The sequence below is a fragment of the Chiloscyllium plagiosum genome, chromosome 35 (genome assembly GCF_004010195.1).
Source record: "Chiloscyllium plagiosum isolate BGI_BamShark_2017 chromosome 35, ASM401019v2, whole genome shotgun sequence".
Classification (NCBI taxonomy): Eukaryota; Metazoa; Chordata; class Chondrichthyes; order Orectolobiformes; family Hemiscylliidae; genus Chiloscyllium; species Chiloscyllium plagiosum.
Window position 1 is genome coordinate 31,503,151 of NC_057744.1, and position 12,088 is coordinate 31,515,238.

General features: G+C 43.8%; 1 long non-coding RNA gene across 2 annotated transcripts in view; it reads left to right on the forward strand.

Annotated features, from left to right (window-relative positions):
* The window catches only part of LOC122540732, a 93,885-nt gene extending 85,877 nt beyond the window's left edge, over positions 1-8,008 (forward strand). For both annotated transcript variants that reach the window (XR_006309393.1, XR_006309392.1), the window contains one exon: positions 7,110-8,008. This is a non-coding gene — a long non-coding RNA (uncharacterized LOC122540732). The remainder of the gene's footprint in view (positions 1-7,109) is intronic.
* Positions 8,009-12,088: the final 4,080 nt, after the last annotated feature.

The following is a 12,088-nucleotide window of genomic DNA, read 5'->3' on the forward strand; positions in this document are numbered from 1 at the left end:
ACCTTTCCAATGTATAAAACAAATATGACCATTCAACCCTATCGAATGCCTTTTCCGCGTCTAATGAGACTACTACTCCTGGTATCTTTCCCTGATGGCAGGCTTGAATCATATTCAAAACCCTTCTAATATTATTGGATGATCTACGGCCCTTAATAAACCCCATCTGATCCCCCTTTATAATATGTGGCAGTACCCTTTCTAGTCTCAGTACTGACGTTTTAGAAAGGATTTTAAAATCTACAGTTAGCAAGGATATTAGTCTATATGATGTACAGTCTTCTGGGTCGCTGAATAGGAGATGATCAAACCTCGCGTGTAAGCTTTGATGGTCTCCCACATCATTGATGGGTTGCTAGCTGTACCTGAATTAATTTCTAAAAAAGTTTTAAATTCTTGAGAGAAGTACTTTACAAATTTACTATCTTTCATTAGGAAGGTAGTACGCCAATGCCGAGGGGATGTCCCATTGTTCCTCGCCTTAGTTTCCATATATACAGCAGCGTGGTCGGAAATTGCTTTACTACCTATTTTACAGGATGATATGGAATTTTTAAAAATCGAGGGGGCAAAAAACATATCAATTCTGCTATGACATTTATGTGGATTAGAGTAGAAAGAAAAATCTCTGCCCTGTGGATGAAGACATCTCCATACATCTACTAATCCTAATTCTTTGTTCAGATCCATCAATTGTCTAGATCTGGGAGATACTCCTGCAGTACTCTTGGGAATCCTATCTATTTCCGGATCCATAATACAATTAAAGTCTCCCCCGATAATTATATGACGGGCACCAAAAGCCATCAATTTTGAAAAGGCTTCTGTTATAAATTTAAAGGGGTGTGCCGGGGGGCAGTACAAATTTAAAATCTCATATTCCTCTTTAATCAAGATATATCGTCCAGATTCATCTTTTATCTGCTTTAGGATTTTGAAAGGGAAATTTTTTCGAACAAGAATTACAACTCCCGTGCTTTTTGAGCTAAAAGAAGAAAAAAAGGCCTAATCAAATCCACCCTGTCATAATTTCAAATGTTCTTTATCCGACAGGTGTGTCTCCTGTAGGAGAGCTATATCAACTCTTTCCTTCTTAAGATTTGATAATATTTTCTTCCTTTTGACTGGCGAATTACTCCCCTTGACATTCCAGGTGCACCACTTAACTGACTGATCAACCATAATCATCTGGGCCAATCTAACCGACTGATCAACCATAATCCTCTGGGCCAATCCGAGACCCCTCGGGAGGGGAAACCCTATCCAGAACATCCCGAGCATAGAACATATAAAATTTACAAAAATAAAATCTCTTTAATACACCCACAACAATACAGTAAAAAACTATTTCTAAATAAAAAAAATATAAAACGTATCTAAGTGGAGATTTTCCCTCTTGTTCCCAGGGGGTGTCACTTCATCTCCAAAAGTCCATCATATCCTCTCCCATCCAATGCCCCACCCTTGACCCAGGCGCTCCTCAATAAAATGAGGAGAATTCAAATATAATACAAAGCTAGAGTTAACAGTGAGCACCCTACCCCCACCCACACCAACACCTGGATATATTTGGTAATGTTAATACCATATATAAACATATAACTATAAAATTACCACCTCAACAAATAATAATTAAATATAATAAAACAACCCCAAGGGGGGGGAGAAAATCAAATCCCTCTCCCCACCCCCCATGATAATATTAAACAGTAAGGTAGGAGAAAAAAAAAAGGGAGGGGATATAAACCAAAGTGGGGGGAAAGGCAAACCAACATCCATTATGTCTTACAGTTTTTCTAAGAGAGTCCAAGAATTCCTTAGCCTTTTCTGGCGATCCGAAGTTATACACGGATCCTTCATGGTTAAAGCATAGCGTCGCTGGGTAGCGTAAGGAGTACTGAATATTTAAGTCCCTTAAACACTTCTTCACCTTGTCGAATGCCTTCCTCTTTCGGAACAGAGCTGGGGAAAAGTCCTGGAATAACATCATCTTGGATCCTTTATAGATCATAGCTTGGGGGTCTTTTCCGAGATTTCTAGAGGCTTCTAGAAGTATCTGCCTGTCCTTATAGCTCTGCAGCCGGAACAGGACCGGGCGTGGGTGCTGGTTCGAGCCGGGCCCGCGTATTGCAACCCGGTAGGCCGATTCGACCCTTATCTGGCCTGATCCAGCCTCCAGATTTAAAAGCTGTGGCAGCCACTGCTCCAGGAATGCTGGAGCAGTGACTGCCAATGTGATTCTCTAAGGTCCGTCAATGTGATTCTCTAAGGTCCGGACTCGCTGTTCGAGAGTCCAGACCTGATCCACGGCCGATTGTGCTGCAGTTTCGGAGGTCGCGGCCTTTAACTCCGCCCCTCCGACTCGGCGCTCAATTTCCTGCAGCGCGGCCGAGAGTGAGTCCCATCGATTTCGGGACTCCTCAATGAAAGCGTCGATCTTCGCGTCCAGCTTGGAGATCATCTCCACAATGCTTGTCACTGTAGGTAAGTCCCCCAGGGCAGCTGTGGACGCCTCTGCTGCAGCTGGAGAGGGTGGGGGAGGGGGTCCTGCTTGTTGAGAGCTGCGGGCTCCCTTCCCTTTAGTCATTTTAATTAAAGATTCAATTGTGGGCGTGGGTGACCCACTTTACCCAAGTCTTGGGAGGAGCACTGTAGACTCAGACTTGCTGGGTTGCCGCCATCTTGGATCCCCCCGCAGAGGAGATTTACTAGGATGTTGCCTGGGATGGAAGGAATGTCTTACGAGGAAAGGCTGAGGGTCTTGAGGCTTTTCTTGTTAGAGAGAAGAAGGTTGAGAGGTGACTTAATAGAGACATACAAGATAATCAGAGGGTTAGATAGGGTGGACAGGGAGAGCCTTTTTCCAAGTATGGGTACGGCAAACACGAGGGGACACAACTTTAAAGTGAGGGGAGATAGGTATAAGACAGATGTCAGAGGTAGTTTCTTTACTCAGAGTAGTAAGGGTATGGAATGCTTTGCCTGCAAAAGTAGTAGATTCACCAAGTTTAAATGCATTTAAGTCGTCATTGGACAGGCATATGGACGTACATGGAATAGTGTAGGTGGGATGGGCTTCAGATTATTATGACAGGGTGCAACATCGAGGGCCGAAGGGCCTGTACTGCCCTGTAATGTTCTATGTTCTATGGAGAAAAAAGATCAAAACGATGGCACTTTTAAAAGGAGGGAGACTGACAAAAGGCAGCAACCATGTGGTCAGTGAGGGAGAGAGAGAAAGAAACCTACATTGCTAACAGACACAGCCGTGAATCTGCACAGTTACTACCTTTGCTGTTTGAGTTCGTGTGTCTCTGGACGTAGAAGTGCATCTAGGAAAAGTGAACAAACAGTGAAATCCACAGCTGACCTTGGAGGAACCTGTGTGGGAGAGCTCAAAGTACAGGAACAGATAAGTGCATAATTTTTTAAAAGTGTAACCTTGCTATAAGTCTGCAGTAGTGAGTAGAGTGGGTTCTTTTTTGATTATATATTTAATTGAGATCTGCCTCTTGATTAAATTTTAAAAACATAAGCCATAAGTACCAAGTTAGCCTGGAGTATTTTTGTTTTAGAGCAAAAACACAGTGCTATTTTTCTGGGTCTAAAGATTGAGAATGAACATGGATGGCCTTTAGTAGAGTGATATGCTCATCCTATTGGAAGTGGGAGTTTAGGGAGTGTTTCCATGTTACTGATGATTATGTCTGCAGGAAGTGACTTTGATTGCGAATCCTATGGATTGCATGGATCAGTTGAAGCAGCAGTTAGAGGCAACGAGGAATTTACAAGAGCTAGGGGATGTGACGGGTGGCAGTTATAAGAAGAGAGAATAGCCACAGATACAGTCGGGTAGATGACTTAACTCCAGGACTGGTAGGAGGGATAGGCAAGTAATGCAGGAGTCTTCTGTGGCTATCCCCATTTCAAACAAGTATGCTGTTTTGAAAATTGTAGGGGGTGATGGACTCTCAGGGGAAAGTAACATGAACAGCCAAATTTCTGATATTGAGACTGGCTCTAATGTAATGAGGGGTTCATTGGGTTCCAAATGATTGATTGTGATAGGGGACTCTCTAGTCAGAGGCACAATCAAACAGGTGTCCCTCTTTGTCTGGATACTAGTGATAGCTGGTCATGTCTTATGGTGGCTAGTTGATGTCTGTGTATCCTGGTGGCTAGTTTCCTGTCAGTCTGTCCAGTGTAGTGTTTGTTACAGTCCTTGCAGGGTGTTTTGTATGTGACTTTCATTCTGTGGGTTTGTTGCTACCAGATCCTCTAAATTAATCGGGAGCTGTTTCAGTGCGGTGATAGATTTGTGGGTTACCATGATGCCTAGGGGCGAGAGTAGTCTTCAATGTATGGCGTGGTGGCTAGAGTCTCAGGATGTGGTGTGCCTTCTTGTTTAGGTCTGTTGTGTAGGAATTGGCGGACTGTGCTTATTGGGTTACCCGTTGTTCCTGAATACGTTGTAAAGGTGTTTTTCCTCAGCTTCTCGTAGTTCCTGAGTGCTGCAGTATGTTGTGGTTCATTTAAATAATGTCCTGATGCAGCTCCGTTTGTGAGTGTTGGATGATTGCTCCTGTAGTTGAGTATCTGATTAGTCTGTGTGTGGTTTTCCTACGGACGCTGGTCTGCAGCTCTCCATTGGCTTTTTATTCTGCTGTGACATGTAGGAAGGGGAATCTGTTGTTGTTCTCTTCCTCTGGTGAACTTTATACCAGTAAGGATGTTGTTTATGTATTTGTGAATTTCTTCTAATTTGTTGTGTTTCATGATGACAAAGGCGTCATCCACATAGCTGACACAAAGCTTGGGCTGGATCATGGGAAGGTCTGTTTGTTTTAGTAAGGTTTATGACAATATTCCTCATGGTAGGCTAATCCAGAAGATTAAGATGCATGGAATCCATGGTGACTTGGCCGTGTAGATTCAGAATTGGCTTGCCCATAGAAGACAGAGGTTAATGGTGGAAGCGTGCTTTTCAGGCTGAGGTCCGTAACTAGTGGTATTCCGCAGGGGTCTGTACTGGGACCTCTGCTGGTTGAAATATATATAAATGACTTCTATGAAGATATAGATGGATGAGTTGGTAAGTTTGCATACGATACAAAGATCGGTAGAGTTGTAAATAGTGTAGACGGCTGTCAAAGGATATAGCGGGATATAGATCCGATGGGCAGAGAAATAGCAGATGGGTTGCACTTTGGGAGATCAAATGTAAAGTGAAAGTATACAGTTAATGATTGGACTCTCAACAGCACTGATGTACAGAAGGATCTTGGGATTCAAATCCATAGCTCCCTGAAATTGACCACACAGGTAGATAGGGTGGATAAAGAAGGCGTATAGCATGCTTGCCTTTATTGGTCAGGGAACTGAGTACAAGAATCAGGCTGATTTGGGCTGGGCAGGGCTGGCATAGTAGGACAGGGGGAGGGCAGGGGCAGGGCAGTGTGGGGTAGGGCAGGGCCAATCTGAGCAGGGGAAGGCAGGGCAGGGGCGAGCTGAGCTGGACTGGGCATGCCTGGGCTGGGCTGGGCTGAGCTGAGCTGGCCAGGGCAGGACAGGGCCAGGGCTGAGCTGGGCTGGGCAGGGCTGGACTATTATTTTCAGATTCAAATCCCACCAGCTGCTGTATTCTGATTCAAACCCATGGGTCTCCAGAGCATTAATTTAGGCCTCTGGATTGACTGGTCCAGTGACTTAACCAACACACTACCACTTCTGTTGATAAATTAATGCATGTACAAAAAAAAATATTGATTTGTAAATAATCTGGTGTAAAAAGAAACATTTTGGCGTCAGTGTATATTATTATGGTTGTAAATAATAGTGAATGGTAGCAGACAGGCCACAAGACACTTTTTTTAGTACATCAGGATGCAGAGCAGTCATCATTCGTGCTGCCAAAAATCTCAGGTGGCATGCGACGACAGTAAAATCATCAGGAAGGGCTTTTGCCGAAAACGTCGATTTTACTGCTCCTCGGATGCTGCCTGAACTGCTGGGCTCTTCCAGCACCACTGATCCAGAACCTGGTTTCCAGCATCTGCAGTCATTGTTTTTACCCTGTATCAGTCTTGTGTTTGAATTACATAGCCAACTATTGTACTTACGAGCAAGCCAAATTGACATAATGGGCAAATTTGATTAGATGTACAATCATACATTTGTAAAAGTGTACTTTCAGACAAACAGAAGTGCTTTTTTTTCTAAATGTTTCACGATTGAGTGAAGTTGTCTGTTTACAATACAACAGGCTTTTTTTACAGTAATATTATTTTGCCATTCAAGCTTCTTTTTAAAAAAAAAGCAATACAAATCAATTTCTGGAAGAATCACTGATCATGTGAACCAATCATACTGTAGTCCTTCCAGCATTGTTAAAAACTCAATTTTATCATTTCTGCAAATTATTGCTAAAAATGTACATCCATTTGTCAACACTGTTGGTGATTCAAATAAATGAATTAATGTCAACTTTTATTTGTCTTTTTTTTTTCAAAAACAATATTTTCCAGCACTCCCTTTTTTGTTTGAATAACCTTCTCGTCTTCCACAACGACCTGCCTCAGAAGTGAACTTGCAACATGCTTTCTTGGACTATAGCCGTGGGAATTTGTTCACATTTACCAGAGAGGATGGGCAGAATCTCAGTTCAACATTTCTACTCATGACTTCTTTCTAAATCTCCAGAATGTATGCATGCAAAGTCAGAGGGAAGGATAAAACTCAGCTCTTGTTGGATGCTAATTTTATACAATACACATTTTGTAAAGATGACCTCTTCACATCTGCAGCTGTAGAATTGTAGCTACATTCCTGTTTTGACCATTCCTCTGTGTCCCATGTTCAGTCATTCTCCTATTTTCTAATTGTTGTCCACCCCATCTTTGAAAAGCTGTTGCCATGAATTAAGAAAATAATGTCAAAGTAGACCAGCATTTTCATAGAAACATCTTCAGGGTGGTGCTGGAGTACGGTGATGTTTCTCGAGCTGTCTACAGCAAATTTTATTCTTAATATCTTATAATCATTCATCTCTTCTAAACTTCAATTCTAAGTCTATCGGAATTACTAAAATGTTCTCTTAAATCTACTTTCAGTTTTAAAGATGCCACGACCAACAAGGCTCAACTACCAACGCTGGAACTGTAACCCTAATGGAATTAAGGGGCCTGCAAGCCCAACATCTCTGTGGAATCCCAGCAACCGAGGCCCAACCAGGAAACAAGATCTGACCGCACAGTGACCTAACATCGAGAAGGACTGACTAGACCGACTGTAAGACCCACTCCTGCTAGAGTGCTCATGAGCGAGACTGGTGCCCAGGACATCATTGGACGCACCTGCTGACCTTGCCAACACTGGAACTGCATGCCTGACCTCCCTGACTTCATGGAAACCAAGGAACCAAGTCACAATCAGCACAGGAACAAGATCTGACCCCAGGTGACCTGACATCAAGGAGGCCTGACCAGACCGACTGCAAAACCCCTCCCCCAAGCGCTTGCGAACCTTCTGGCCTCTTGCAGGTCTGACCTTACCAATGTCATGGAAACCTAGAGCCAAAGCCCAACCAGTGCGCGAATACCATATGATACCATGGCGACGCAACATCAAAAAAGCCCAATTGAACCTGCCACAAGACTCCTGGGACCTTCAAGGCTGTGACTGGTGCCCAAGACCCCATCAGGAACACACTTACCACATGGATCAGCAGACTTCCCTTGCCAAAGCCTGGGATTGTCTAGAAGCAACCATCTACCCAGGAAATGTGGGAGACATGTTGGGTGAGACTGAAACTTCGGGATTTCAATCACTCCCACCCAGCACATTCCTGGCAAATGTTCAAACTACTGAAAACAAAATGAATGAACTTAAAGCTAGACTCCTCTTCCAAAAGGAATTGTGAGACTGCTGTGTGTTCTGTTCTAATGGGCATTTCACCACCACTTACCTGCACTCTCCCCATAGCCCTTAATTCCTTGCAAGATTAAGAATTTATCAATCTCTGCCTTGAAGACATTTCACGTCCCAGTCTCCACTGCGCTCTGTGGCAATGAATTCCACAGGCCCACCGCTCTCTGGCTGAAGAAATGTCTCCTCATTTCCGTTCCAAATTGACCCCCTCTGTGCCCACGGGTCCTAGTATCCCCACCTGATGGAAACAAATTCCCAGCGTCCACCATTTCTAAGCCATGCATTATCTTGTAAGTTCCTATTAGATCTCCCCTCAACCTTCGAAACTCTAATTAATACAATCCCAGGATCCTCAGCTGTTCATCGTATGTTAGGCCTACCATTCCAAGGATCATTCACGTGAATCTCCGCTGGACACGCTCCAGTGCCAGTATGTCCTTCCTGAGGTGTGGGGAACAGAACTGGACACAGTATTCTAAATGGGGCCTAACTAGAGCTTTATAAAGTCTCAGTAGCACATCACTGCTTTTACATTCCAACCCTCTTGAGATAAATGACAATATTACATATGCTTTCTTAACCACGGACTCAACCTGCAAGTTAACCTTTAGAGAATCCTGGACTAGCACAGTATTCTAAATGGGGCCTAACTAGAGCTTTATAAAGTCTCAGTAGCACATCACTGCTTTTACATTCCAACCCTCTTGAGATAAATGACAATATTACATATGCTTTCTTAACCACGGACTCAACCTGCAAGTTAACCTTTAGAGAATCCTGGACTAGCACTCCCAGATCCCTTTGTACTTTAGCTTTATGAATTTTCTCACCGTTTAGAAAATAGTCTATGCCTGTATTCTTTCTTTTTCCAAAGTGCAAGACCTCACATTTGCTCACATTGAATTTCATCAGCCATTTCTTGGACCACTCTCCTAAACTGTCTAAATCTTTCTGCAGCCTCTCCACCTCCTCAGTACTACCTGCCTGTCCGCCTATCTTTGTATCATCAGCGAACTTTACCAGAATGCCTCCAGTCCCTCCTTCCAGATCATTAATTCCTAAAGTGAAAAGCTGCGGCCCCACACTGAACCCTGCGGGCCACCACTTGTCACTAGCTGCCATTCCAAAAAAGAACCTTTTATCCCAAATCTCTGCCTTCTGTCAGACAGCCAATCCTCAATCCATGCCAGTAGTTCACCTCGAACACCATAGGCCCTCACCTTACTTAGCAGACTCCCATGAGGCACCTTATCAAAGGCCTTTTGGGAATCTAGATGGATAACATCCACTGGGTTTCCCTGGTCTAACCTACTTATTATCTCTTCAAAGAATTCTTAACACGTGAGGCATGACCTCCCCTTACTAAATCCATGCTGACTTGTACTAATCTGACCCCAGCACTTCCAAGAATTTAGTAATCTCTTTCTTAATGATGGATTCTAGAATTTTACCTACGACCGAGGTTAGGCTAATCGGCCTATAATTTTCCATCTTTTGTCTTGTCTTCCTAAGAGTAAACCTGATGAAAGCAACTGGCCCAGACAGAGACCCTGGCCGTGCCCTCAGATCCTATGCAAAGGTATCCACTGAAATCAAACTCTCCTTGCTACAATCCAAAGTCCACACCAGTTTCAAAAAAACCATCATCCTCCCAGTACCAGCGAAAACACATGCAAAATGCCTCAACAACTACTGCTGAGTGGCTCTGATCTCCATGATCATGAAGTGCTTCAGGACGCTGGTCATGACCTGCATAATCTTTCACCTCCCAGCCTCCTTGATACCCTGCAATTTGCCTTCCATCAGAATAGGACCACAGTGGACACCAATCATAAGACCATAAGACATTGAAGCAGAAGTTAGCACTATGGCCTGACCTCACCAGGAAATCCAGATATGACCTCCATAAGGCTATTGAAACACCAAGAGGTGATCCCAGACTAAATTAGAGATCCAAACTGACCAACACTGACACCTGCCATTTGTCACAAGGCCTACACGACATAACTGGCTACAAGGCGAAGCAAAACAGAATAGTGGACAAAAATACATCCTTCCCTGATGCACTCCGTATATTTTACACTTGTTTTGAACAGGACAATAAAACTGTGTCACCTGCCTTGACAGTCTCAGATGCTGTTCCCTTAGTCACTGCTGCAGACGTCAGTGAAACCACAGAAAGCAATTGGATTGGATGGCATCCCTAGCCATGTATTCCGATCCTGTGTGTGCTAGCGTGCTGGAGTATTTGTATTTAATCTCCTTTCTACAATCTGAAATCCCAAATTGCATCAACAAGACCACCACCATCCTAGTGCCAAAGAAAACGCATGCAATGCGCCTCAATGACCACAGCCTGGTAGCTCTGATCTCCTTAATTATGAAATACTTCGATAGGTTAGTTGAGGCTCACATCAGCTCCACCTTCCCAGCCTGCCTTGATCCTTTATAATTCACCTAGCGTCGCAACAGGTCCAGGGCAGACAGCATCTTCCTGATCCTATGCACCTGGGAACATCTGGATAACAAGGATACCTGTGTTAGGCTCCTATTCATTGATACAGCTCTTCCTTCAACACCACAATTCCAACCAAACTAATCTCCAAACGCAGAGGCCTAGTTCGCACTTCCACCCTCTGCAACTGGATCCTTGATATCCTGACCCACAGACCGCAATCAGTGAGAACAGGCAACAACACCACCTCCATGATAATCCTCCACACTGGCACCCCGCAAGGCCGTGTACTCAACCCTTTGCTATACTCCCTGTACACTCATGACTCATCATAACTCCATATATAAGTTCGCTGATGATATCACCATTTGAAGGTTGGATTTGAAACAATGGTGGAATAGAATACAGGAAAGAGAGTGCTTTAATGGCTTGATGTAAAGATAACAATCTCTCCATCAACATCAGCAAAAGGGAGGAGCTGGTCATTGACTTCAGGAAGCAAGATGAAGGGAGAGCTCCTGTCTGTATCAATGGTGCTGAGGTGGAGATGGTCGAGAGCATCAAGTTCCGAGGACTGATGATCATCAACAATCTGTCCTGGACAACCCATGTTGATGCTACAGTCAAGAAAGCGCGACAGTGCCTCTACTTCCTCAGGAGGCTAAGGAAATTTAGCATGTCCATAAAGACTCTTAGTAATGTTTATAAATGTGCCATAGAAAGCATTCAGAAACTGATGAAGTTTCTGAAGTTGTGAACACAGCCCACAGCCCATTATCATGAAGTTGTGAACACAGCCCAGTCCATCATGCAAGCCAACTTTCCATCCATTGACTCCAACTATAATCCTCATTGCCTTGGGAAGGCAGCCAACATCATCAAAAATCCTTCCCACCCCAGTTATAATCTCTTCCAAACTCTTCAATCAGGCACAAGACACAACAGCTTAAACACATACCAGCAGATTCCAGAACAGTTTATTCCTTGCTGTAATTAGACTTCTGCATGGACCTCTCCAGTTTGAAATTTAAATGTTGATCTCTTTGTGTATCTTTGCTGCAGCCATAACACAGTACTCTTCACTCTGCTCTATTTCCTTATTGCACTTTGTATGGTATGATCTGCCTGTACAGCACACAAAACAAAACTATTCACTGTACCTAAGTACATGTGACAAGAATAAATGAAATCAGATCAATTCTTATAGATGCATCACAGCTTGATTTGGCAACTGCTCTGCAACAGACAGTAAGCAACTACAGAGAATCATAAACACAGCTAAATCCATCATGCAAACCAGCCTTCTATCCATTGAGCTGAAAATGTGTGGCTGGAAAAGCGCAGCAGGTCAGGCAGCATCCAAGGAACAAGAGAATCGACGTTTCGGGCATAAGCCCTTCTTCAGGAATGGATGCAGAAGAGATGACCTGGGGTGTGCAGTGAGAGAGGGACTCACTGAAATCCTTGTAGAGGGAGGAAGAGAGCTTCTTCAAGGATGATTCGCAGTAGGTTAAAATCTTCGAGGAGAAAGTGAGGACTGCAGATGCTGGAGATCAGAGCTGAAAATGTGTTGCTGGAAAAGCGCAGCAGGTCAGGCAGCATCCAAGGAACAGGAGAATCGACGTTTCGGGCATAAGCCATTCCTGAAGAAAGGCTTATGCCCGAAACGTCGATTCTCCTGTTCCTTGGATGCTGCCTGACCTGCTG